The following is a 27,435-nucleotide window of genomic DNA, read 5'->3' as shown; positions in this document are numbered from 1 at the left end:
GGCTGTGATTTCATGCCGTCTGTAGGGCTCAGTCACACCCAGGTACGCTTCATCTTTCCCATTACACTGAAACTGGCAAAGCGACACCTCTCTGCCAACCCCGGGTCCAGTGTTGAAATTGCAGGAAGATCACCATTGCTGCAAGTTTCCAGCTCACACTCCCAGGGTCAAGTGCTAAGGAAGCCCCTCATTATCTAGTCCCGAGAAGCCTGCAGGTGAGCCCAAACGGAGCTCTCCTCTCTCTACAAACACCATGCACCACTCTTTGTCTTCACTGCAGAGCGAGTCTTTTTCCTGACATGCGAGAAATACTCCTGCGTGAGTATTTCTCAAAGAGGGAGAAAGAGGAAAGCAAAATAAATGTATTTCCATGACTTCGAGTACAAATCCCTGTGTGGGGCCTCGTGCCATCCTCAGAGCTGGGCTAGAGCTATTTTAAAACTAATGTCGTGCATGAGACGAACCTACTCGATTGAAAAATCTTCTGTTACAGGATAGGGATGGGCAAGAGATCAGCGCTGGGTCTCTCCGAGTGCTTGATTGTGGCTGCATCAGCAAACCTGCTCCGAGTTGACCGTAAACCTTTCGCGGGGGACTCGGGAGGCAGGGCTGACAAGGCAAGTTGAAAACCTGAGCCCCTCTGACTAGCAGTCCTCCCAGGCTGCTAAAAATACCCAGCGATCTGCTCGAAGCGGGGGCAGGCCAGGCAAGCCTTTCTCCCCCACTCCTCCCCCACCTCCCTGTGTCGGGGAAGAAAAGGGGCCAGTTAAGGAGGTGGAGATGGCTGGGCAGGAGAATTCACCAAATACAAGGTAAAGCAACTCTTTTTTTTTTTTTTCAAAATATAGTTATTTTTCAAAAAAGGTAAAGCAACTCTTGCCAGACCTGGTGCTGTGTGCCAGAGACGCAGAGGTGTCTCCCTAGGCTAAAAGAGCTTAGATGGAGGTGAGGGCAAAGCACGGACTTCAGAGCCGGAGAGATCTGGGCTCGAATCACAGCTCTGCCATTTATACTTGTTTGTACGGTCCTGTGCCCAAAGCATGTGGCTTTATAAGCCTCAGTTTTCCCATCTGCAAAGTGCAGCTAATAATCCGAACTTGTGGACTGCAAGCTTTAGGGATAATGTATGGCAAGTGCCTGGCACAGAGTGGGTTCTTTACAAATGGTAGCTGCTATTATTGCTCTGACAGTCTAGTGAAGAAAGATCTTTAAAAGCAAGGGGAAATCAAACAAGGAGGAAAATTGCATACAATCCCAGGGTTGTATGGTTTGGGTAGCAAGTATCAGAAAAATTCTCAGGAAGGAAAGGTTCTTGCTAAGACCTCACCCAACCTCTAGTCATAGAAATCTCTCCCAAGCTTCTGAAGCCAATAAATGCTGCATTTCTTCCAGCCTGCCCCGATCTGCCAAGGCTCTGTCCTTTTTTTGGAGCGCCATTGCAATATTCACCCATTTAGTGTTTGTAGCACTGATTGGCATCATTCCTTCTCTGACACCCAGAGAACTGGAAAATGACAAGTGTATGATAAAAGAGTAGATCAGAGGGTTTGGGTGGATAGCAAAGAGTACCCTGGGTAGAGGAGGCAGGGAGCACTAGCAGACGAGGCACGTGTATCTCTCAGAGGCCAATCAGAAAACCTGGGCCACTAGACACACCTGCCCCCACTTCAGACACCAGCCCCAAGTGGGGTCCCCAGGCCACCTGCACGTCTGGCCACAAAACCAAGGGGTTCCCATGACCCACTTTGGTTTGATTATTCCCTAGAACAACTCACAGAACTCAGGAAAGTGCTATACTTATGATTACGGTTCTGTTGTAAAGGACACAGATCAGGACCAGCCAAAGGAAGAGACACATAGGGTGAGGTTTGGGAAGGTCCCGAACATGGAGCCTCCCTGTCCTCTCCCCGGGAATCAGGGCATCATCTATGTGTTCCATCATCAACGTGAATCCTGGCACAGCTATGTTTTCACCAACCAGGAAGCTCTACCAGGCTTTTTTGTGCAGAGATTTGGGATTTCATCACATAGGCATGATTGATTGAATCATCGGGAACATACAGGGATGGGGATTCCGGGAAATGTGGGTGAGCCCAGTCAAGGTGATGTGGTAAAGCCACCATGTACATGAGACTGGTGAGAAGCCAACCCCAAAGCAAGCCCAACCCTCATGGTGGGGGGAAGGGGAGGAGACACCCATCTCCACGGTGTGAATTAATGGGTGGTAACAAAGATGTTTCTAGAACAACCTTGGAGCCCCAGGACTCCGGGACTACACTGACTGTTCCTTTGGTCTTTTTAAGACTGCAGACACCCTGGGAGGAGAAGTCATCAAGACACAAGCCTAGACTCACTAGAATCTAGGGGATTTCTGGTCCTTTCTCTGCATCTAACTTGTTTTCTCATCCTTGACTGATTCAAACCTCCAATGCAGCAAGGCAGATTTTGTTTACCCATGGTGTGTAGGACTGAGTTACTCTTTGGACTGTGTTTCTATATGAGCCAAAGGCAGACCCAGGAGCCCTCAGGCTGATGGCTTTGCATGTCCCTCACCAAATCCATGCACCGTCATCCCCATTAAGGGCTATGTACAAAGGACCTGACACGGACCACAGACTGCGTGAGCCTGTGAGTCCCACTTCCTGCAGGAAGGACGGGGTCTCTCCTGCCACCTCCTTCAGCCTGCCTCTCAACCGTTTCACAGCCTGTTAGCACTTCTGTCACAGAGGAGCTGAAACTCAAATCAGTCCATTTCACCACCTAGAAGCCCATTTAGAGGAGACAATGCAGGGGAGGGGGGAGCTCAAGAGCTAACATGATGACCCAGGTTATCAGTTCCTTCCAGATACTCATTCACAAGGTATCTGGGGATAATTGAGACATACAAAGAAAGTAGATGCAGAAGAATATTCTGGATAACAGATCCACTTCTGAGGAACAGCCAGATAGATCTGATAATGTCCTCAGTTTCCCAGGAATTGTTTAATTTCAAAACCCCGTCTTGTTGCTGGGTGAGGTATCTTTATTTTTCCATAGAAAAATATGGTCAAAATATCTATAGACTAGAGACCAGCACCTCAGCATTCATCCTTGATTTTTCCCTCCCTCTTCCCCCACATCCAAGCCATTAACAAGTCCTACAGCTGTGACCTCCAAATCACTTCTCAAGACCACCTGCTGCTCCTTGCCTAGCTCCAGGCACCGAGCTAGTCCCAACTCCATTGGCTCTTGCCCTCGTGACTGTAACTGCTTCCCAACCGGATCCAAGTATCCTGCCCTGCCAACATGGGCTGCTGTCGTGTTCTGGTAATATGACGTATTCTTGGCTGCCCTCTTGGAATAAAGAATTGCCCTCACGTGAGTCCCACCTGCTCAATGTTTTAGAATACAGAAGGCAAATTCCCAGGCCCCCTTGTGGGCGTGTGACCCAGAACCCACGCACCGGCCGCTCCTCACGCACTGAGTCCCAAAGCTCTGGGTTTGCTGGTGTAGATGGCAGAGACCCCCGACTGCCTGTGGCCAGAACAGCAGCAGCAGTGGCCCAGAGGCTGCCAGTCGAGCTGGGACCCTGGTGGCAAGCTGTGCTCGGAGCATGTGGTGCTCAGCGTCAGCTGCACAGGGATTTAAGCACCAGGCCCCTTTGCAGGCATCGTTTTGGGGGCTGCTCTTGGAAGCTTAGTTTCAAGTCTGGTCCTCTCCAATAACTTTGAGAGTGACCTCACATCATTTTTAAAAATCTCTTTTCTGCTTAAACCAGTGTGGATTCCGCTGTTTACCCTAAGAACTGCCTGATAGACCCCTCTGCAGTCTGTTCTCCAGGCGACAGCAAAAATGAGCTTTTTAAAAGCTGAAATCAAATTGCACCCCTCGCCTCCTCAAGAGCCCCTGTGTGACGGGATCTCGCTCAGCTCTCCAACCTCATCCGACCCCACACTCATCCTCTTGCCCGCTCTGCTCCAGCCGCACTGGCTCTGACACAAGTACCTTCCCAGCTCCCGACGCTGCACCAGTGATTCCCTCTGCCAGGCAAGTTTTCCCTTCGGCCCTTCCCATGCTTGACCCGTGGATCCCAGGTCAATGTCACCTCTTCAAAAAGGCTTGCCTGCACCATGCAGCAGCTGAAGAGCACACCTCCCTCATTGTTCTCCATCTGACCACACTCTTGATTCCTTCAGAGGCTCTACCCCAATTTGTAATTATTTCACCTGTTTACTTGTTTATTGTCATGTCATTGTTTATTGTATTACTTGTATTGTTTATTGGCTACCTCTAGATGGCAGACTCTATGAGGGCAGAGATCAGTTTTCTCATTAATGCAAGGCCCCCAGACCTAGCACACTCCCTGCTCCATTGTAATAACTCAGTAGGTCTTAGGTGAACGAATGAATTAGCATTGACTGAGCTAGAATTGTTATAGAACCTGTGCCATACATACATATTAACCCACTGAATCCTCACACTAACCCTATGATGTAGGTACTATTATTCTCTCTATTTTACACATGAGAAAATTGAGTATAGAAAGGTTAGGTCACTTGCCCAAGGGCACACAGCTAGTAAGTGGAAAGTGGAGTTTATACCTAGATAGACTAGCTTGGGAATCCACAGTCTCAGCTAGAGCTGCCTTGAAGGAAGGAAGGAAGGAAGGAAGGAAGAGAGGAAGGGAGGAAGGGAAAGTAATGAGTGAAAAAATGAGTGAAAAGGATATAAGTCCAATATTTCCAGAAGCAGGGCAATCTTTAAGGATTCCTTCGAGTCCTAGGACTCTATTATTTGAATAGAAGCTGACTAGGGCTGCTGTACATAATGAGCATTTGCACTCACAGAGCACGTGGGTATTTTACCAATCCCCCTGCCAGACACCAGTACATATTACATCCACAACTCGCAAGGGAATTGGGGTTTCAAACTCAGAGTCACAGATCTTTTACTGTGTGCTGATTCATAGACCCTCCTGTGAAACTCAGAGATCCCCAGGAAGAGAAGAGTTTGAGCTTCCCAATTTAAACCCTGCAGGAATAACTGGGCTGGTCAATAGGTTTAGATATTAGCCAAGGTGAGCCCTCCAAGACATCTCATTTCACACCCTGAGCACAGTCAAATTCACACATTCAGGTAATGATTCTCTTAGCTGCCCCACCCACAACCCCAAACACTTTTTGGACTGAATTCTGAACAAGTCAAAGTGCATTTTTCATTAGCAATGGTAGAAAATACCATTTTGTCATGATTATGATGATATTTACCATTAACTGTTCTGTTATGATGTTATAATATACCGTTACAGATGATGTTATGAACAATAGAATCTCCATATCTGGGTCTCTTCTGAGTATCTAGAATAATCACGATGGAGATACAGTGGAAACCACAGTCATATTTTCCCCAGGCCATTAAAAAGTGAATGAATTAAATAGGATATGACCAGAAGATTTGAGACTTCCTTGTTTTAAAGATTAATAAACAGGTCTGTACAAAGATACCGATGGTGCTTCCCCCAAGAGCTGAGATTCGAGTGAGCTCTGTTTTGCTCTATTTATAGTCTCTGTATATTTATACTCTCTTTATTTTTTTCTGCATTTTCTGAGTTTGTTGGTATTCTTTTTTTAATTAATTAATTAATTTTAAATCGAAGGATAGTTGATTTACAATGTTTCGTCAGTTTCAGGTGTACAACAAAGTGATTCAGTTATACATATACATATATAATACATATACATATTTTTTTTCAGATTCTTTTCCATTATAGGTTATTACAAGGTATTGAATATAGTTCCCTGTGCTATACAGTCGGTCTTAGTTGTTTATCTCTTTTATATATAGTGATGTGTATCTGCTAATCCCAAACTCCTAATTTATCCCTTCCCCACCCCGGGTATTCTTTGTTGGTAAGGATGTTTTAGTTGTTTTTATAATTAAATAAAAATAATAATAAACCTACTTTTGAACAAGTAGCCAAAGGAACGCATTTGATAAGTCACTCTGGACATCCATCAATGCGGCAACCTTGTCGTTCTATAAGTTCTACAGGGCAATGAGGCTAAAGGATGGGGTGTGGGGGGATGGAGAGCACAGCCAAAGAGGTCTGAGGGGAGACCGGCAAATGCCTGGAGCCCAAAGGAGGCAGGAAATGGAAAGAATCGATCTAGAGGGTTTAGGGCTCAGATAGGGCACGAGGCTGTTCCATCTTTAGCGCTGAAAATCCTGTGTCCCGGGAAACCCTCAGTCCTGGGCACAAGGGGACAGTTGGTCAGCCTACTGGGGAGTGAGGTAGTTCTGTAAAGAGACAGCAAACTTAGAAGGCAGCTGTTACCACCTTATGACTTTATCTGTCACCTCCATGAACATTCAGAATCCTTTAATAAAATGGCTTGTCCAAGAGGTCTGCTCTTTCGCAGTCCCCAAGAGGCCCCCTTCATTTCCTGAGAGATGACTTTATTCTCTATTTGTTTTCACAGCGGTCTCTTTAAAGTCTCAGCTGTTCCAGGGAGAGTAAATAGGTTTTAAAATTAATTATCAATTAAAGGGAGGTTAATCGGCACTGGGCTGGCCATCTATTTTGTCTGTAACTGAGGCAGCCCCCCTGCCCCCCGCTCCAGAATCCAAAGACCTACACGAAGGCCAGTAAACCCTGGCAGCAGAGGCTGTTCATATGTGATCTGTGGATTAATGAAAACAATCCTCAATGTTTACCTTTCCCCTGTTGGAAGGTGAATTCTGTGGTCATTTTGATTTTCCAGCTCATCAGTATGTATGCCAGCCTTCCAGGTGGGCTTACCAAATTAAAAAAAAAAAAAGTAGCTTACAAATATTTTATTGGCATAAAGATTTTTCACCAGCCCCCGCTGCCACGATAGAGGAAATGAGGGCAGCAAGGCCTAGAAGAACAGCGCATTTGTCACCGGGCGTGTATTTTCCCCTGTAATTAACATCTGGCACATCTTCTCATGTCCTGATTTCATTTAAACTCAGTCTGATTTCTTCTAAGCTCTTGACATGTGATCCTGCGTCTCCCTCGCTCCTACTGGAAGGCCCAGGGTCCCTTCAGGCGGGGAGAAGGCTGTGGTTTGTGTCAATAATGATCCTTTGCTGAATTCCACAGCTTCATCTGACCTCATCATTAATGAATATTTATAGGGAGCATTTGCAAGTTCGGCTCAGGCCAGACAGGTGAGCACTTGCAACCAAGACGATTACATCACCTGGTGTTATGACGGACACACATATGGAAATACACCGAATTACAAACAGGACCCGAGAGGACGGGGCAGGCTCTCCTCTGCATTCTGTCACTAACCTCGAATGCCTTAAAATGAAGAAAACAGGACCTGCAAAAGCCATGCATCATCTGGGTATTCTGGGAATGTCAATTGATGATCTGAAACCCAGGGAGTCTCTTGGGAGTCAGTCAGTGGAGTGTGAGAGTCCGTCGGTAGCATTAGGCGAAGACGCATGTGGGAACTGCCCTGTGACCACAGTCATGCTTTCTCCCTACTTTCTCAGCTCCTGCCCCTCTGTTAGGCTCAGAAGGGTCAAACCTACGAACCTACGCTGGTGGGTGACATGGGGGCCATCACAGGCCCCGGAGGTCAAGCATGTTCAACCCCTGGCAGTGCCTTGCGAAGTCACTCTCAGTCACTCTGTCAGGCACAGGGGGCTGGCGTTAGCCCCACTAAGCAGAGGAAGATACTGAGGCAGAGAAAACAAGGGACTCAGTGATTAGGGAAGGGGACCAGGCTTACTGGAGAGGCGGGAAGAAAAGCCCAGTTAGTTTTCCGACTCCCAGGCTGCAGTTCTGGCTCTGGCTCCCTGCGGTAAATGTGCCCACTCCTGTTTCTTTCTCTCCATCCTCCCTTCTCCGGGTCAACATCCATTTCTTTTCCTTCCTCTTCTTTCTTCCTTGTATCTCTTAAACTGGGGTTTCTCAATCTCGGCACTATTGACAGGGCCAGGTAATTCTTGGTCTTTGGGGGCTGTGCTGTGCCCTGTAGGATGTTTAACAGCATCCCTGGCCTCTACCTACCAGATGCCCATAGCACCCCAACCAAGTTGTGACAACAAAACATGTCAAATTCACAGAGACAGAAAGTGGAATGGTGGTTACCGGGGCTGGAGGGTGTAGGAAAGGAGAGTTAGTATTTAACGGGTATGGGGTTTCAGTTTTGCAAAATGAAAAGAGGTCTGTGAATGGTTGGTGGTGATGGTTGCACAATAATGTGAATGTACTTAATGTCACTGAACTGTACACTTAAAAGTGGTTAGGAGGGTAAATTTTATCTATGTATATCTACCACAGCTAAAAATAATAGTAAAATAAATGATTTAAAGAAAAAAGGAACTAGAGCTGAGTTCAATAGGGAAATGCCAGGGATGTGGCAAAAGCACTGGAGTTGGATATTTGAATTCTTGTCTCTGTCATGAGTTTTGTTCTCCCCCAGCAGAGAGGAAGGAGAGCATATGGACACAGCTGCACTTGTCCTAAGAGAGAAGCTACGCTGCCCGAGGCTCGAGAGACCCAGTTATCGGCGAGAATCTTGGAGAGCATTCTCTGTTTCTCAAATCCTACTGCTCTCCCCTTGCCCCCCGCCCCACGTTAAAGAAAAAACAAACCCACTCATCATCTTAACCCAAGCAGCTAACAGAAATAGCAACAACCTCCTTGTGTGTCTCTGTGTAACATCCCTGCGATCTCTTGTTTGCAACGATTTTCTTGAGACACTATTTTAAAAGCCCCTATTGGCAAAAAGGGAGACTGCATCTTCTCCACTGGCAGCCTGCCTGCTCCACCCTGCTCAACCCATTGACTCCCCCAAATATGAAAAACCGAGGACAATTTGTTCCGATCTGCCACCGTGAGTGACGAAGGGGGAGGCTCCGCTGTCACCGTCTCAGTGGGCTTTCTGCAAAGCGCTCCCTCTGGGACTGTGCAGTTCACTGGTCAGACTGGCTCCCACCCGGCCTCTGAGCGGAATTTGCTGTGAATGGGGTTAATCTATACGGTCCAAAAGGTGACCACCAGAGGACTCAAAAGCAAAAGCGTGCAAGGTTGGAAAAGGTTCGGCGAGAGGCGAAGCTGACCCAGGTCAGTGATTAGGAGCTGCTTTGAAGCAGCCTGAGGGGCAGCATGGAATGGGTTATGCGGTGTGTACACAGTGCGTACAGGATCATTTAACAGGGTGGAAAGGTGGCGAGTTTTCCAGATTGCTTTAGCACTCTTTATTTACCCTACAGAAGGAGGTATGAGTGAACTGGACAGCTGACGATTCTAAACAGGAAGTCTATGGTGTGTGTGCGTGTGCGTGTGTGTGCGTGTGTGTGTGTATGGTGGGGTCTAGAGTCAACCTAAGATTTCAGGCAGAAGTGAGACGCCCTGTTGCTCTCTCTGCTGAGCCATGAACGTCTGTCTCAAACATCCGGAAGTCAGAGCTGGTGAGTCTGGGGGACAAATATTGGCATAGCTTATATTTTGAGCAGTCAGGCTATTTCAGCTTCCACTGTGCTCCTTGGGAAAATATTTTCCAGGAGCCGAACTGCGTCCAGACACAAAACAAAACCTTTTCATGCCATTGTGGAGTTAAATATGCAGGGAAATAGAGTTTAGCATGTTTCTGTAAATATTCATTGATTCAGCAAAATGATGTTAGCACGGGCAAGGCGCTGTGCTCTCTAGGTCCGTGGATATCAAGATAAGAGCATTTTTAAATGACATATGTTTAAGTAAAAATACCTTGTGCTTAAACACCAATGTATCTTCCTCAATTTAGGACAGAGATCAGGTAGAGGCCCAGTGTGGCAAACAGGGGACATCCCTTTCCCTGGATGATGGGAACAGCCTTCTTGTTTCACGTTACTTCTGCTAACTACGCTTCTCAGAGTGAAGGTAAACATGAAGGCCAAGGGAGTTTCACAAATATTTGCTCTTTGGTTAATATTAATGTACGTTCATGTTTGCTCGAATTTTCAAGTATACCCTGAATTGGTACCAACTGGCCATAAATGAACTAGTAGCAAAACTGGTAAGAACAACAGGGGAACAGGTGCTAGTTTCTTCATAACTATTTTCAGAGCCCTTAAATGGTGTCCTGGCATTTTTTTCCCCTGTTTTTCATCTTTATCACCAATATTAAGCCCTGATATTGAGGAAGAAGAGAAGTTAACATTTTTCTAAGCACCCCTATGAAAGTGCTTTAAATTGTCCAGTTTCACGAACTTAGTCCTCATCTAGCCTCTGAGAGTGAGTTACCATCCCCATTTTACAGACTGAGGAAACAGGCACAGAAATAGTCATCTGCCAAAAGTCAAATGATTTGAGCCTGAGTCTGTCTGGCTGTAGGCTTTCTATAACTATGCAAATAAATGAAAAATACGCTCCCCTCGTAGCACAGAAGTATGGAAAATAAATGAAATCAGAATTTGTTTTCCCTAGTGCATTATAAAAGCTTGTTTTTCAGATCATTAATCACTTGACAGAGAATAGGGAAGGGATGGGGAAACTGAGAACTCAAACATATACCCCAAACCACTGGTGGTTGCAGATGAAGCATCACTGAAATCATAATGCTGATCAGTGGGAAAATACAACTCGATTTGAAACGTTTGATCTACACCCAGCTTTTAGCAAGCTCATTTATAGCATAAATTAAAATAGATCAGCAACAAGGGCAGAGAAGCGGGGGGGGGGGTATTGAGAAGAGGAGGGGCTTTGGAGTCAGACCATCCTGGACCCCAAATCTGAATGCCCTCTGCTACTTCTAAGCTGTGTGACCTCAGGCAAACTGCTTAAGCTGTCTGAGTTTCAGTGTCCTCATTTATGAACTGAAGGTAATAACACTTACTTCAGCAGGGTTATGGTGAAGTTTAAGTAGGACAAAGTATACAAAGCACCCACCCCACTGGGGATAATCAATAAATATTCATTTCCTTCTCTTCTCCATTCACTAGATATAAAATTGTAACAAGTGTCTGAGGCGACTTCTAAGGCTAGATTGAGAATAGTATTAATAGACTATTAAGGAATTAGGAAATAATTATACTGGGAAATTTATTTGAGGCAGAAAAAATTGCTATCTATCTTTATGATCCAAATGTGTGCATCTATGGCCCATATACATGTACTTGTGACACAAATGTGGAGACGTGTCCATTTCTGGGTTGGTGCCACAAAGATGCTAACGCACATAGTCCTGCTTTCCACGTCAGAGAATTTGTTCAACACAATCCTTCCCAAAGCATGTTCCTTAAAGCTCCAGTCTCATAATTATTTCCTAAATGGAAAACCAAAATGAGCATTCAACCTCTAAGTTTGGAAATCACAACATACTGTATCTCTCCCTCAGAAATTTTAATACACTTAAATGGCAAACCTATTTGACCACAGAACCCTTTTTCACTTAACATCTATTATTCATCTGATGAAACTAGTGTCCCAATAACACATGCTGGAAAATGCTGTTTTTAGACTAGTTGAAACCTACTGCCTTTCAACAGTATTAAAAGAATTTCTAGTCACTTCTGACTTGACCTCTGTTCCCACTGGCTTTCTCTTTCAAAGTCATTTCTGCTTTCACATGTGCTCACTGTGGTTTATTTACTTAATATAGTAAGAGGCAATTTTTTCCCGTTTCAGAATGTGAGAGGTAGACTCTCATACAGGGGGCGGAAATGACATTGCTGAGAATGAGGAGCGTTTCCTAAATCCAATGTCCACCGTAAGGAATAAACATAAAGTGGTACTTGCATCAATATGGGCCAATACTAATTTTTTGTGCTTAAAATTCCTTAAAAGTTCAACTGTCCATATTTGGCACATCAAAGAGGATTTTATGGGGCACATCAGAAGGGTATTCCTTTCAAAAGAGCCACAGAATCAAACAAGGACATAAAGTGCAATTTATCACTTTGTCAAGGTTCAGCAAGGTCCCAGTCCACATGTTAAGAGTCCCTGAAGCCAACAGGAGCCATCAATTCAACAACAAGCCATCAGTAATCAACAACAAGAGTCAGTAGAGACAATATCAACGAATTTGCAGAATACTGTCATACTTTAAATGGTTGTTGGCCAATACCCTCTGTAAAGCTGGAACTTCTTGCATGGCTGGTGCATTAAAACATTTTGAAGCCGTGGTCAACAAAAGACCTATTTTAGTGTTTGTGTCAAAAGCCTTGTGGGAAGCAGAATTCTAAAATGGTCCCCAAGATGCCCAGCTCTTGCTGTATATACACCTTTCCCAGTTCTTCAAACACTAATCTAGGTACTGCTAAGAAGGAGTTCTGCAGAAGTCATTAAGGTTGCAAATCAGTTGACCGTAAGAGACACAGATTTTCCAGGTGTGCCTCACCTACTCACATGAGCCCTATAAAGCTGAATCTAAATGTCAGAGACAGAAAAGTCGGAGATTTGAAGAATGAGGATTCTATACGCCATTGTTGGCTTAATGATGGAGGGGGCCACGTGCCAAGGAATGTGGAGAGCCTCTAGGAGCTAAGAGTGGCTCCCAGCTGAGAGTCAGCAAATTCTAGAATCATGAGAAACTGAATTCCACCACCAACCAGAACAATCTTAGAAATGGAATTTTCCCCAGAGCCTCCAGATGAGAACTCAGCCCAGATGACACCTGATTTCAGCCTGGTGATACCCTGAGCAGAGACCCCAGCTCCCCCATGCTGGACCTCCACCCTTGCAGAACTGTGAGATGGTAACACTTTGGGTGTTATTTTAAGCCACTGAGCTTGTGGTAACTTGTTAGACAGCAACAGAAAAACTAATAAAAGATTCAATCAACTGAGGGGTAGTCTGCAGAGCACGAGGAGATGATTCTAAGTAAGGGCAGAATGCAATTGCTGTTAGGATCCCCTATTGCTTTTCTTGGTCCGGTTTCTCAGCTGAAAGTCAGCCATCAGAATTAAGATAAAAAACAGAAGTGGTGGAAATCAAAACCACCAAGTCAAAACCACAATGAGATATCCCTTCACGCTCAATAGGATGGCTACTAAAAAAAGAAAAAGGACAATAACAAGTGTTGGTGACGATGTGGGGAAACTGGAGCCCTCATACACTGCTGGTGGCAATGTCAAATGGTGCAGCGCTTTGGAAGACAATCTGGCAGGTCCTCAAAAGGTAAAATATAGAGTTATCATATGACCCAGCAATTACGCTCCTAGGTATATATCCAAGAGAATTAAAGACGTATGTCCAGGGCTTCCCTGGTGGCGCAGTGGTTGAGAATCTGCCTGCCAGTGCAGGGGACACGGGTTCAAGCCCTAGTCTGGGAAGATCCCACATGCCGCGGAGCAACTGGGCCTGTGAGCCACAACTACTGAGCCTGCGCGTCTGGAGCCTGTGCTCCGCAACAAGAGAGATTGCGATAGTGAGAGGCCCGTGCTCCACGATGAAGAGTGGCCCCTGCTTGCCGCAACTAGAGAAAGCCCTCGCACAGAAACGAAGACACAACACAGCCATAAACGAATAAATTTAAAAAAGAAGTCACCACCAATAACATTAGTTTAAAAAAAAACAAAAACAAACAAAAAAAAGACGTATGTCCACACAAAAACTTGAACATGAACATTCACAGTAGCATCATTCATAATGGCCAAAAAGTAGACTCGACCCCAATTTCCATCAATGGATGAATGGGTAAATAAAATATATATCCGTACAATGGAATATTATCCAGACAAAAAAAAGTGGATGAACCTTGGAAACATTATGCTAAGTGAAAGAAGCCAGACACAAAGGGCCATATACTGTATCAATCCATTTATATGAAATGTCCAGAAAAGGCAAATCAGTTGAGACAGAAAGTAGTATATTAGTGGTTGCCAGGGGATAGGGGAGTGGGAAAATAGAGACTAATTGCTCGTAAGTATGGGGTTCCTCTTTGGAGTGATGGAAATGTTCTGGAATTAGATCGTGGTAATTATCGTATAACATAGCAAATACACAGAAAAAACCCACTGAAATATATACTTTAAAGGGGTGAATTTTATGTTATGTGTTAATTATATTTCAATAAAAATTTAAAAAATAAAAACAGAAGTGACAAAAAGCTCATAAAAGAAGAGGGTTTTTTTTCCAAATACATCTTTCTCTGTATTTTATTCCATCCCCAACTTTTTATTGTGAAAAGTTCCAAACATAAAGTTGAAAGAATGAATTCCTGAATATCTTCCACCCACATTCAACAACTGCCAACATCTTGTCATATTTGCTTCAATGCCCTCTCACTTTCTTTCCACACATGCACACACGGTTTGGTTTTTGTTTTTCCTTAACTGGATCACACCATAAGTTTTTTGAGGGTAAACAACACCTTTTGCATTCCCAAAGCCATCTAACAATAAACACTGGAGAATAAATGCAGAGCAATGTCTCACTCATCTCCAGAAACACTACTCTCTAGAGCAGTAATCTTCAAATACTGTGTGAGCAACAGAACCCTTCCTTTGATTGATATCATAGTCAGATGAGCTTTGGTTACCTAGAAAACACTTGTGAGGATTAAATGTAGCATGCTTGGTACACAGTGAGTGATGAGTAGCTGGTATTATTGGGTTGCAAGGAAACCAGGTTTTACTAAAATAGTAAACGAGCAGCTTAAGCTTGGGTATAAACAGGTTAAAGACTCTTCTGAATTAGGGAAGTTAATGCAGTAAAATTTGTGTCCTAGGCTTATCATCTAGTACAGAGGCAATAGCTAGGGTTCACTGACTGGTAGGGGCCTCCTGGAACGCTGGTTTGCTGTGATTGATTGGCACTGTCTGCCATGGCACTGGACGTGCTCTATTCTGAGGGGACATGTTTTCCACATCTGATCTAGATTTATAAATACAGCATGAATGCAGAGTAGAGGTCTGACCAGTCAAAGATCAATTTTGATAAAGACGTCTAGGTTCTTACTAAATGTTCTTCACCGTGCCTGACTGTTTCTTCCGGGTGTCATTTTACTGCTTACCTATGCAACCTCCCACCCACACTTTTCTCCCACCATCCTTTCTCTATTACCCAGATGACAGAACCACAGAGAGTTAACAGACAAACACAGCATGTGGTACGATTGCAACCAAATTCTAACACACTGGTTTATGAATGCCTGGAAGCATGAAGAGACAAATAAGTGTCAGAAGGGGTAAAACTTCCTTTCCCTTCCCCCCTCAACTTGAAATAATTCAGCATTTCTTCCTGTCCTTCTCCAGGTATAATTCCTCAAACAGGGAAGATTTTTAAATGTATCTACATCAGAAGCTTATTCACTATCTTAAGTAAAGACTCAGCACTCCAAGCCAGGGTGATGATAACTATGAATGTTTTGGCATTTCATTCATGGTACTCAGTTAAGTCATCTCTTTCCTCTTATTATGAAGACTTTCTTTTGACCCACTCTAGATAATAATAACCCCTTGCATCTATATAACATAATATTTTTCAAAGAATTTTCCCCCCAAAATTATCTAATTGATTCTCATTTTACAGATGATAATTCAGATACTAAAGTATCTGAGAAACTAAGTGAACTCCCTGAAGTCACATAAGATGGTATAGCATGATCCAGTATCTCTCCCATGAACATTCTTTGGGGGTAGCGGGAAGAGGCTGGCCCACTTACCAGCTGCATGACAAATACTGGCAAGACGGTAAACCTCACTGAGCCTTGATTTCCTCATCTGTAAAACTTCAAAAGTTATAGCTACCTTTTAGGCTTGATATGAGAGGTAAAGATGTATAAAGTGCCCATCCCCTTGTGGTACGCTGAAAAATGGCCCTCCAAAGATACATATTTACTTCCTAATTCCCAGAACCTGTGAATATTAACTCATATGGCAAAAGATGCGATTAAGTTGAGTATATTGAGATGGGAAGATCATCCTGGATTAACCTGGACAAGCCCTAGATACAATCACATATATCTAGAAGAGACAGGCAGGGGGAGGTTTGACACTGAAACAGAGGAGAGAACGCGAAGTGAAGGCAGAGGCGGAGATTGGAGTGATGTGGACACAAGCCAAGGAAAGCCAGCAGCCACTAGAAGCTGGAAGAGGCTTAGTGGATTCCCCTTAGAACCTCCGGAGGGAATGTGGTCCTGCCGACACCTTGATTCTGGGCCCACACTTATGCACACATACATACTGTATAAATATGCACGCGCACGTGCGTGCACACACACACACACACACAAAGTAAGGTAATGATGGTGCCTGTCTAGTAGTGTCACTGGGAGGATGAAATGGGATGACGTCTGTTCCAGGTCTGGCACAGTTCCTGGCACATCACTCACACAGCCGTTGTGAGATATTATCTCAATAAGGAAAAGCTGTCGTCTCAAAGTAAAACTCAAACTGAAGGTAGAAATCTAGATGAGTTTCCTGTTGCTGCTGTAGCAAATTACCACAGACTGAGTGGCTTAAAACACCAATTATCGTCTCACCATCCTGGAGGTCAGAAGTCTGAAATGCGTCGTGAGGGCTGCCTTCCTTCTGGAGAATCTGCTTCCTTGCCTTTTCCGGCTTCTAGAGGCCACTTGTGTTCCATGACTCTTGGCCCTGCCTCACTCCCACCTCCACTTCCATGGTCACATCATCTGTCACTCTGACCCTCCTGCCTCCCTCTGATAAGAACCCTTATGATTACATAGAGCCCACCTGGATAATCCACGCTAATTCCCCCAACTCCAGATTCTTAACCACGTCTGCGAAATCCCCTTTGCCACACAATGCAGCATATTCACAGGGTCCTGGGATTAGGCTGTAGACATTTTGGGGGGGCCATTATTCTGCCTCCCAAGGAAACCCTCAGTGCTCTGCTTCACCCATTAGAGGGGGAAGAAGTCCTCTAAATGGACCTGTTATTTTCTTTTTCTTTTTTACTGAACATAGTGGAAAAAAATGGAAATCTGCATTCCAATACAATATTTATACTCAGACACGTTTACATGTTCAGGAGCCTATTAAATTAGGAGATTTAGAATCCAAAAGTCAGATCACTTACCTCATACACATAACAATGGGGGATGGAAAGAGGATCTTGGATAATGTTCGTCACTTTCTTTTAAAATGTTGCACACGGATCACACAGCAGCATTTCTGCCGCAGCTCCTCAGCAGCTCATGTAATCAATGGCAACATTCATCCCAACAATATTCCCAGCCACCTAATTTCCATGACATCACTGTTTCTTTCGATAGAAAAGAACTCTGCACTTTCCCAAAGGAATACGTTTTGGCTCTCTACTTATTTCTCTGCATCTTCTATTGGGTTGGCCAAAAAGTTCGTTTGGTTTTAAGTTAAAATAAATGACATTTTTCAGAACTTTATTGAACAACGTATTCCCTAACCGAACGAACTTTTTGGCCAACCCAATACTTTTTCCTACGAATCTTCTAAGCCAGACAGTCCCAGTTTCATATATATCTGCTGCCTCTGTGCCCCAGAGTGTCTGTCCCCTCCTTCCTTCTTCTCTCTGACAACCCTTCCTCTCTCTCATCCTCTGCTTAGGAAAATCTTCTCACTAACTCGGATGTTCAAACCTGACATGCAAAGGGGAGGGAGGGTGTCTAATGCTCAGAGTATTTAAGACTCAGTCTGAGAAAGGAGAGAAGCGGCTGCCTAGGGTGGGGTGGGGGAGCGAGGGGCACGGGAAGTGACTGCCAATGGGTATGCAATTCTTATCGTGAGAGCTGCACAACTTCGTGAATATATTAAAAACCACGGATCTGCACGCTTTACATGGGTAAATTATATCTCGATAAAGCTATTTTTTAAAAAAAAAGATTCAATCTAACTGGCTCAATAAATAAGAGTAGGTCTTCTTTCCCTAGGAAGTGTGCCTATTTTCAGTACAGGTAGTAGGCTACGTGTCCACTAGAGGAGACCATCAGATTAACAGACCGTGACACAATGACAAGATGAGAGCTGTGACAGAGAGAAGCAGAGAGAGCTTCAGGAACACAACAGGAACCAGCAGACCTCGGATGCATTTAGCCCATCTGTCCCATCAAAGCCAGAAAACCACCCCTAGTAAAACTGTCCCTGACCCCCCAACACCTTTCACAATGCCCCCTTGCCTCACTGCACCATGCCCTCCACCGGCCTACTAGTTCATCAGTGCCTGGGTTCCTGGGTCCGTTCCTGGTCTCTGCCTGGCTACTCTGCCTAAGCTGGCAAGGTATGCTGGGCTAGGGAGCTCTTCCCAGCAAAGGCGACACTCCATCCCAGCCTTGAAGGATGCTTAAGAGGTACCCAGGTGGAGAAGGTAAAGAAGATGCGTTCCAAGCCAAGGATGTGCCTGTACAAAGACACAGGAGTTGGAAGCATATTTAGTCAAACTCCAGGCATCATAAGTAGTTCGTGTGGGCAGGCCATAAGGAGGGTGCACGCCAGGAAAGGGGAATAAAAGGGGCTTCACAATGGGTGTCATGCTGAGGAGTTAGGACATTATGCTAAGGCTTATGGGCACTCTTCAAATGCCTGTGAGAGACATGACTATTCACAGCAGCACTATGCACAATAGCCAAAAGGGAAAGCAACCCAAATGTCCATCAACAGCTGAATGGATAAACAAAATGTGGTGTGTCCTTGCAATGGGGTATTTATCCAGCCACAAAAAGGAATAAAGCACTAACACATGCTACAATGTGGATGAACTTTGAAGACATTATGCTAAGTGAAAGAAGCCAGAAGCAGCAAACAAATATTGTACCATTCCATTTGTATGAATTATCTTGACTAGGCAAATTCACAGAGATGGAAAGTACATTAGTGATTACCAGAGGCTAGGGTTGAGGTGGGGGGTTAGGGAGTTACTGCTTCCTGGGTAAGGGGTCTCCTTTAGGGTTGATGGAAAAGGTTGGGAAGCAGCCTATGGTGATGGTTGCACAACATTATGAACATAATTAGTACCCCTGAACTGTACACTTTAAAATGGTTAAAACAGCATATTTTATGTATGTATATTTTACCACAATTTCAAAAACAATTTGGGACTTCCCTGGTGGCGCAGTGGTTAAGAATCTGCCTGCCAATGCAGGGGACACAGGTTCGAGCCCTGGTTGGGGAAGATCCCACATGCCGCAGAGCAACTAAGCCCGCGCACCACAACTACTGAGCCTGTGCGCTAGAGCCCATAAGCCACAACTACTGAGCCCACGTGCCACAAATACTGAAGGCTGCGCACCTAGAGCCCATGCTCCGCAACAAGAGAAGCCACCGCAAAGAGAAGCCCTAGCACCACAACGAAGAGTAGCCCCCGCTCACCACAACTAGAGAAGGCCTGGGTGCAGCAAAGAAGACCCAACACAGCCAAAAATAAATAAAATTTTAAAAAAATAATAATAAAAATTTTTTTAAATTTAAGTATGAAAAACACAAATGTTCATATAGCATTATTCACAATAGCCAAAATGTGGAAGCAACCCAAATGTCCATCGGTAGATGGGTAGATAAACAAAATGTGGCATATCTATACAATGGAATATTATTCAGCCATTAAAAGGAATGAAGGGCTGACACCTGCTACAACATAGATGAGCCTCCAAAACATACGTTAGGTGTAAGAAGCCAGATACAAAAAGTCACATACTGTATGATTTCATTTATATGAAATGCCCAGAATAGGCAAATCCATAGAGACAGAAAGCAGATTCATAGCTGTAAGGCTGGGGAAGGAGGAATGGGGAGTTATTGCCTAATGGGTATGAAGTGTCCTTTGGGGGCGATGAAAATATTTTGGAACTAGATAGAGGTGATGGTTGTACAACACTGTGAATGTACTAAATATAAGTGAAATAAATATATACTCTAAAAAATGGTTAATTTTATGTTACGTGAATTTTACCTCTTTTTTTTTTTTTAAAGCATGAGAGGAACAGCTTTCTCGTTCAGTAAAAATCTGTCCCACAATTTGAAGGGTTTATATTACTGAGCAGAGCCCCACACCCAAGGCGGGGTCTCCACTCTCATGAAACATTCTCCTAATTCCTCGGGAACACCTGCCAGCCAGTCAAAAGAGGGGGGCCTTCGCACCCCACCCTGCAATGCAGCAGCTTCCAAACTGAAACCAAAGTGTTGAGAAAAGTGGGCAGATTCAAGGTCATTTCCGAACAGTAAGCCCTGCCCTCTCCCTCTGAACCACAAAACAGAACTTACACTTAAAAGGGTCACGATCTGGCCTGCCTGGGAATGAGGGCGGCCAGGTCTGTGTTTGGAAACCGCTGCAGGAAATACCTCTAGTTCTGGACAGCTCGGGGCCACTGACAGAATTCTTTTCCCAGTCCTCCTGTCCACGTATACACTACTTTAAAAAATTTCCTCCAGATGATTTCCACCCCTGGTTTTTGGTCTTTCTTCTAAAACCACAATCTTACTCCTTCTAGTTCAACAAGTTGAGGCGGAACTCAGCGAGTGCTTTAGAAGATTCTGAGGTGAGAGTGAAGTTGACGGGGTTTGGCACGCCGGGGCACTGGCTTGGTTCCTTATGTTCCTTGAGTCCTTGAGTCTTTATGATAAGCAGGGGCATTAATTTTTCCCTCTGTGTGAATGAGGCCACCCACGGGCTCCAGATGTACAGAGGCAGCAGCAAGGGAAAGCCGAGCCATGCAATTTACTCACAACACCAGTGGCCTCAGTGCAGAGCAGCTTTACAGGCCGAGGAGAGTATTAACAAGAAAGCAGAATGATGAGAAATCTGCCTTATGATTCTCTACAGTGGCTCTCAACTGGGGGATTCTTGGCTATGTGACATTTGTGGTTGTCACAACTAGGAAAGAAGGTGCTACTGGCATCTATTAGATAGAGGTTGGGATGCTGCTCAACATCCTACAATGCACAGGACAGCCCCCTACAGTAAAGAATAATCCAACCCAGAATATCAATAGTGCCAAGGTTGAGAAACTCAGTTATATTGCATTTACATTACAAGACTATTTTTATTTTATATTTTGAACATACAGTAGTCAATAAGAAAAGGGAATTTTACATATGAAGACATATAAATAGGACCTCAAATGTTTATCCAGAGTATTTCCCAATGATATAATTCCTAAAATAAAAAATTAAATAACACAGAATTTTGAAAGCTTCCTCATTTTTCTTCCTTAATCTACAAATCTACAGACTAGGGATTGTTTGAATATGCGCCTGAAATGCCCACATTAGGAACAGCTATGCCATAGAGGAAGTCTAAATGGGATCCTGGGACTTGGAGCTCTATTTCCAGATGAATAAGATGGCTTCTGTTCCCAGGTGGCACACAATGTGAGAAATTTTCTAACAGTCATTCAAAAATGCTTATAAAGATAGGCAAAGAGGCGATTCACTTCTCCTGGGGTATTCAGGAAAAAATAACCAAGAAAGTGGATTTTGAACTAGGTCCTCTAGTAATTCTTCAAGAGAATAAAATGAGGAAGAACATTTGAGACAAAAAGAGCTGAGACATTGTTATGTATTGAACTGTATTCCCCCAAAGGAGATGTTAAAGTCCTAATCTCCATATCTGAGAATGTAACCTTATTTGGAAATAGGGTCATTACAGATGTAATAATTAGGTCATACTGGAGTATGCAGACCCTTAATCCAATATGACTGGTGTCTTTATAAGAAGAGAAGAAGAAACACAGTCACACAGAGGGAGAATGCCATGTGAAGATGGAAGTGGAAATTGAGGTATGCAGTTGCAAGCCAGGTAATGCCAAGGACTGCTGAGAACCACCAGAAGCTGGAAGAGGCAAGGAAGGATTCTCCCCTACAGATGTCAGAGGGAGTATAGCCCTGCCAACTCCTTGATTTTAGACTGCAGCCTCCAGAACGGTGAGAAAATAAATTTCTGTTGGTTTAAGCCACTCAGTTTGTGGTACCTTGTTACAGCACCCCAAGGAAATTAACACAGGCATACAAGAGTTAAATAACATAAAATTCCTTCATTTTGAACAATTGGATAATTGTTTCAATCAATGTGGTGGTGAGTAACGGAAGATTCAATGCTGAAAAGATACCAGAGAACCTGTCACATTTTTCTTGAAGGCTATACGGAGGAGGTGTGACTGTGGGAGCTGTGAAAAAGAATGAAAGTGATAGAAGGGAGATGGTTTGATAAGCTGAGAATCATGCTAAGAAAAGCTGTAAATTCTAAGATGAGAGGCAAGATGTAGGGTAGCATCAATGCCAATTTTTAACTAAACCATCAACTGGGAAACTTTCGAACCCTGGATATCAGTAGTGTCAATGATAAGAAGATATATTTAAGGCTTTAATGTCAGGTTAGAATCAAAAAGGAAGAGATAACTGAAAAAGAAGAAGGAAGGAGAGGAGGAGGAGGTAATGAACAAATGGAAACAAAGAAATACAATTCCATATTTATAACACCAAAAAAATGAAATAAATGTAAAAAAGTATGTACACAACCTGTACAATGAAAACTACAAAACATTGCTGAAAGAAATTTTAAAAGACTAAAATAAATGGAATGATATACCATGTTCATGGATGGGTAGAGTCAAATTGTTAAGATGCTGATTCTTCCCAAATAGATTCAACATGACTCCGACCAAAATTCCAGCAGTGTTTAATAGAAGCAAGCCTATCCTAAAATTTATGTGGAAATGCAAATGACCTAGAATAGACAAAGCAACTTTTTAAAAAGCTAAACAACATTGGAGTACTAACCTGACTATGTGGTATTGGTTGAAAAGATAGACATATAGATCAATGGAACAGAACAGAGAGTTCAGAAATATACCCACAGGTATATGGCCAATTGATTTTTGATACAGACATCAAGGTAATTCAGTGAGAAAAAAAAGTTTTACAACAAATGGTGAAGGGACAACTGAATATCTGCATGGAAAAAATAAAATTCAAATCCTACTACATATGGATCATAAATGTAAGCGTTAACGCTAAAACTATAAAACTTCTAGAAGAAAACACAGGAGAAAAACTTTGTGATCTTGGGATGGGCAAAGATTTCTAAGATAAGACACAAAAAACAAAGACCATAAGAAAATTGATGAATTAAACTTTGTCAAAATTTAAAACTTGGCTCTGCGAAAGACAGTCAAGAAAATGAAAGAAAAAAAAAAATGCCAAGCAACAGGCTGGGAGAAAATATATATATCTGACAAAGGACTTGTAGAGAGAATCTAAAAAGAATGCTTACAATTTATTCATAATTCAAACAATCTCATTTTTTTATGTTTATTTATTTAGTTATTGATTTATTATTTTTGCCTGCGTCGGGTCTTAGTTGTGGCACGCGGGCTCTTCATTGCAGCGCACAGGCTTCTCTCTAGTTGTGGCATGTGGGTTTTCTCTCTCCAGTTGCAGCGCACAGGCTCCAGAGCACATGGGCTCTGTAGTTTGTGGCACGCGGGCTCTCTAGTTGAGGCGCTTGGGCTCAGTAGTTGTGGCATGCAGGCTTAGTTGCCCTGCAGCATGTAGGATCTTAGTTCCCCAACCAGGGATCAAACCCGCTTCCCCTGCATTGGAAGGCAGATTCTTTACCACTGGACCACCAGGGAAGTCCCAATCTCATTTTTTTTAATGAACAAAAGATTTAAAAAGACAGTCCTAAAAGAAGGTATATAATGTCCAATAAACACATAAAAAAGTGCCCGACACTAGTCATCAAGGAAATGCAAACAATAACCACAATGAGACACCACCACACCCATTAGAATGAATAACATTAAAAAGACTGACAATATCAATTGTTGGTGAGGATGTGGAGCACCTGGAACTCAGATATTGTTGGTAAGAATGTGAAAATGGCACATCTACTTTGGATAAAAGGTCTGGCAGTTTCTTAAGAAGTAAATATATACCTACTATACAACCCAGCTACTCTTAGGTATTTATCTTATCCAAGAGAAATGAAAACGTATGTCCACACAATCTTATACACAAATGTTTATAAGACCTTTATTCATAATATCCCAAACCTGGAAACAACCCAAATGCCCATCAACCAGGTAAATCTATAAACAAATTGTGAAATGCTACTCAACAGTAAAAGAAAATGAACTACTGATATATGTAACAATGTGGCTGAATCTCATAAACCAGTAAAAGAAGCCAGACACAAGAGTACATACTGTCTGATTCCATTACATGAAATTATACAAATTTTAAAAGTGGAGTGACAGGGAGCAGATCAGTAGTTGCCTGAGGGCAGAGGTGGAAGGGGGACTGACTTCTAAGAGGCTGGAAGGAATCTGCAGGGATGGGGGTTGTTGGAAATATTCTATACTTCGACTGAAGTGATGGTTATCCGGGTGTAGACATTTGTCAAAACATCAACCCATACACTTAAAATGGGTTTATTGTGTGTAAATTATACCTCAAAAAAGTTGATTAAAAGAATAATGAAGGCAGCGCGAAGATCTCTTTGATACTTTGGGAACCTAAGGAGGCTTGGCTGGGTTGTGGTTTGATTCTGCTTTGTGTTGCGGCAGGCGATGTTATTCAGGCGTTCTGTTGACATGCAGCTAGAGACCAGGCCTCTTGGGTTTTTCTCTGCTGACTTATGTGTGTGTCTTTCCAGTACTCAGTAAATGATGACAGTAAAAGTTTTGAGTCAATTCTCATCTCGTGTGCTCTGTGGCAGGGAACTCTGATTGTGATTCGCAACGTTCCCTGTCAGCTTCTCTTTGAAAACGCAGAGAGAGTGAAAACTGTGTCCTTTACTTGAAAGACGGAGGCCAGTTTGGGTAAGCACCAGCCTGAATCAAAAGCCACTTAGCACAGGCTCTGATTGGGAAGAGTTGTTACCCTCAGCTCCTCCTTGCCCATCTGCAAACCAGGAGCCCTGGTGGGGTCTCCTGGACCCCTATGAGGAGTCTGACCTATTGGAGGTGGCAGTCTCATTGATTCCCTACCACCTAAGCTCATGTTGCAGACTTGTAGGGCCCATCAGCACCGAGAGAATGCCTGAAAGGTTCACCCCGTTCTCAGGTCTGATGTTACCTAAGCCATCCTGGACAGGTGAGAGGGTAGTTTGCCCTACACCTTGGATAACCAACTGCTGTGTTGACAGCGAGCGACTGTGTGAGATGTTAAAGGAGAAAGGGACGATCTGAGGCCCAAGATGTGGACAATCCAAGGGTCAGTGTCAATCCACCTAACATTCTGGGGTCCAGGCGGCCACCACATGAGGGCCTAGATGACCAGGGAGAATCCAGGAGGTGCCACAGGACCGGTTAATAAGGTAAGGAGTTAGTCTACCCGGTGCTGCTGGCAGGGAAGCAAAGGACGAGGAAGCAGTGTGGACTTCTGTCTCGGCTGCCCAGGTGTTCTGTCCACCTCCCCCCCGCAATCCCACTCCACTCAATACCTACCCAAGAGGCAGAACAACATCTTTAAGATGAACTGCATCATTTTTCTTTTCCAAACCCTTCAGTGGCCTCCCTTTTCATTTGGGATAAAATCCAGAAAACTTTCCTGTGGACCATGAACCCCTGTGCATAGAACAATGTCCCAGGGCACTTGCTTATAAAGCAGGTTCCAGATTGCTTGTCCAGAGATGCTGATTCCAGAAGTCTGAGATGGTCCCAAGCATCTCAATTGGCAGCAAGTCCCTGAGGAAATCCTGGTGTGGGTGACCCATGGATTCCCCTTCAGAAATTCTGTTCTCCAGATCTGGCCTCCCCAACCTCTCCTCTCATTCCGTGTTGCTCGCTCTCCCCGGCTAATGATCCCCAAGTGCACGAGTCCCCTTCCTTTCCTCTGAAGGCAGCGAGTCCCCTTCCTTTCCTCTGAAGGCAGCGAGTCCTTTCCCAGTGGCAGGGTCCAGGAGGGCCCTTGTCTAGGCTTTAGCCATGGGCGCCGATCTCCATCAGCTCCTCCCACATGCATTCTTTGATTTAGACAATTCTCATTGCCTCAAAGGCATGTTAAGTGCTATTTCTTTGAGTTAAATGTCTAGCTCCCTACAAGTCTGAAAGCCCTCTGAGGGCAAGAGCTTTATCTCTTTTCTTTGCTGTACACCAGAGCTGAGTACACTGCCTGGTATATAATCAATACTCAGTGGCCTGCCCCCCACCATATTCCCTGCTGGGGGGCAGTGTCAAGTCCTCCCCATGCTATTTGGGAAAGCAAGCACCTTGGGTACCAGCAGCAGAGAGGGGCTCAGTCCTTAATACCAGTTAACACTTGCAAATGGCCCCAGGACTCTTCCCAACCTTTTAAATCCTATGCCAGCTGTCATAGCTCAGTTCTGACTCAGGAACCACCTGCATCAGTGGGACCCCGGGCGCCCTTGCTCACCCCACTCCCCAGGGACAGCAGTCACACAAACTCAGAGTCCCATGACCTTCACCAGCCTCACCCCACCTCCGAGCCCTCGGAGACCAGATTCAACTCACTTGAAATCAAAGTTTCCTTACGTGTCTTTGCAGGGGTGGGGCAGAATCCTAAAGGAGATGCTCTAATGAAATTACTTTCCTTCACTTAAGGGTAGGGAGGCTTTAGGTCATTTTAAAGATTCCTTCTCCATTTTACTAAAGCTTTGTTTATTTGCTTGTTTGTTTTCCCAGCAGGTCTACTATGATATTAACCAAGATCCCTAGACTCCTCATGGGAGGGGCATGGTTTTAGTAGGTCATGTACCCCTTGTGGATATTCATGGCTTTTGATCCTTTTTTAAAAGATTGAAAATCATTGATACAGAAGAAGCAGCAGCATCTTTGTAAGCAAAATGCTTGTGTTCAAATCCCAGCTCCACACCTTCAAAATGAAGTAACTCTGGGCAGACCATTGCCATGTATAAGTTCTGCAGAGGGCTGTCAAGGGGTCTTTCTACATGGAAGCCCTCCTGGGCTACCAGGTCAGAGGGCACGCGTGTTCTCTGAGAACCCCAGCCAGGCACCCTTAGGCAACGACATCCGCTTTTTTCACCCACACCGTGCAGGTGATTCCCGTCCTACAGACGAGGAAACAGGCCAAGGGAGGTTACTGAAGGTCCCTGATAATGACTGAAAGGAGCTGAATCTTGCAAGCAGAAGGGAAGAGAAAAAGAAAAAAAGAAAAAAACCCAAACCCAAAACCAAAATCATGCTTCTTTGTTCGCCTTCTGGAACTCAGACTCCCGACTTGCCAGAACGAGCATTACGTTGAGTCCTGGAATGTTTTTCAAGACGAAGATAGCTTTCCCATCCTGTCGTGTTTTTCACTCTCCCCTGATTCCCACCTGCTTGTTGCTGTCTGCTGGTGTCACACCTTCTGCACACTCGGAGCTCAGAGCAGAGTCGGGCTGGGTGAAACCGGGGCTCCATCTGCCCGCGTGCCTGCTGGGGGGTGTCTGAAGGTAACTTTGTGCCGGCACCCTTTGCCAGGAGGCTGAGAAGCCTTCTGCAGTGCCACCCGGCTCCCATCCACTCTCGGCAGAAGAAGCCGGTACCAAATCCAGCCGCTGGTGCCACTCAGCCAGATGGCAGGGGAAGCAAAACAAAA

The 27,435-nt window shown here is 44.3% G+C and overlaps 1 protein-coding gene across 2 annotated transcripts in view; it reads right to left on the bottom strand.

Annotated features, from left to right (window-relative positions):
• SPRING1 (SREBF pathway regulator in golgi 1) overlaps positions 1 to 27,435 on the bottom strand; it is a 126,417-nt gene that overhangs the window by 40,948 nt on the left and 58,034 nt on the right. The window lies entirely within an intron of this gene.

The sequence above is a fragment of the Eschrichtius robustus genome, chromosome 14, assembly GCF_028021215.1.
Source record: "Eschrichtius robustus isolate mEscRob2 chromosome 14, mEscRob2.pri, whole genome shotgun sequence".
In the NCBI taxonomy this organism is placed as follows: Eukaryota; Metazoa; Chordata; class Mammalia; order Artiodactyla; family Eschrichtiidae; genus Eschrichtius; species Eschrichtius robustus.
This window is presented reverse-complemented; position numbering and strand designations above follow the sequence as displayed.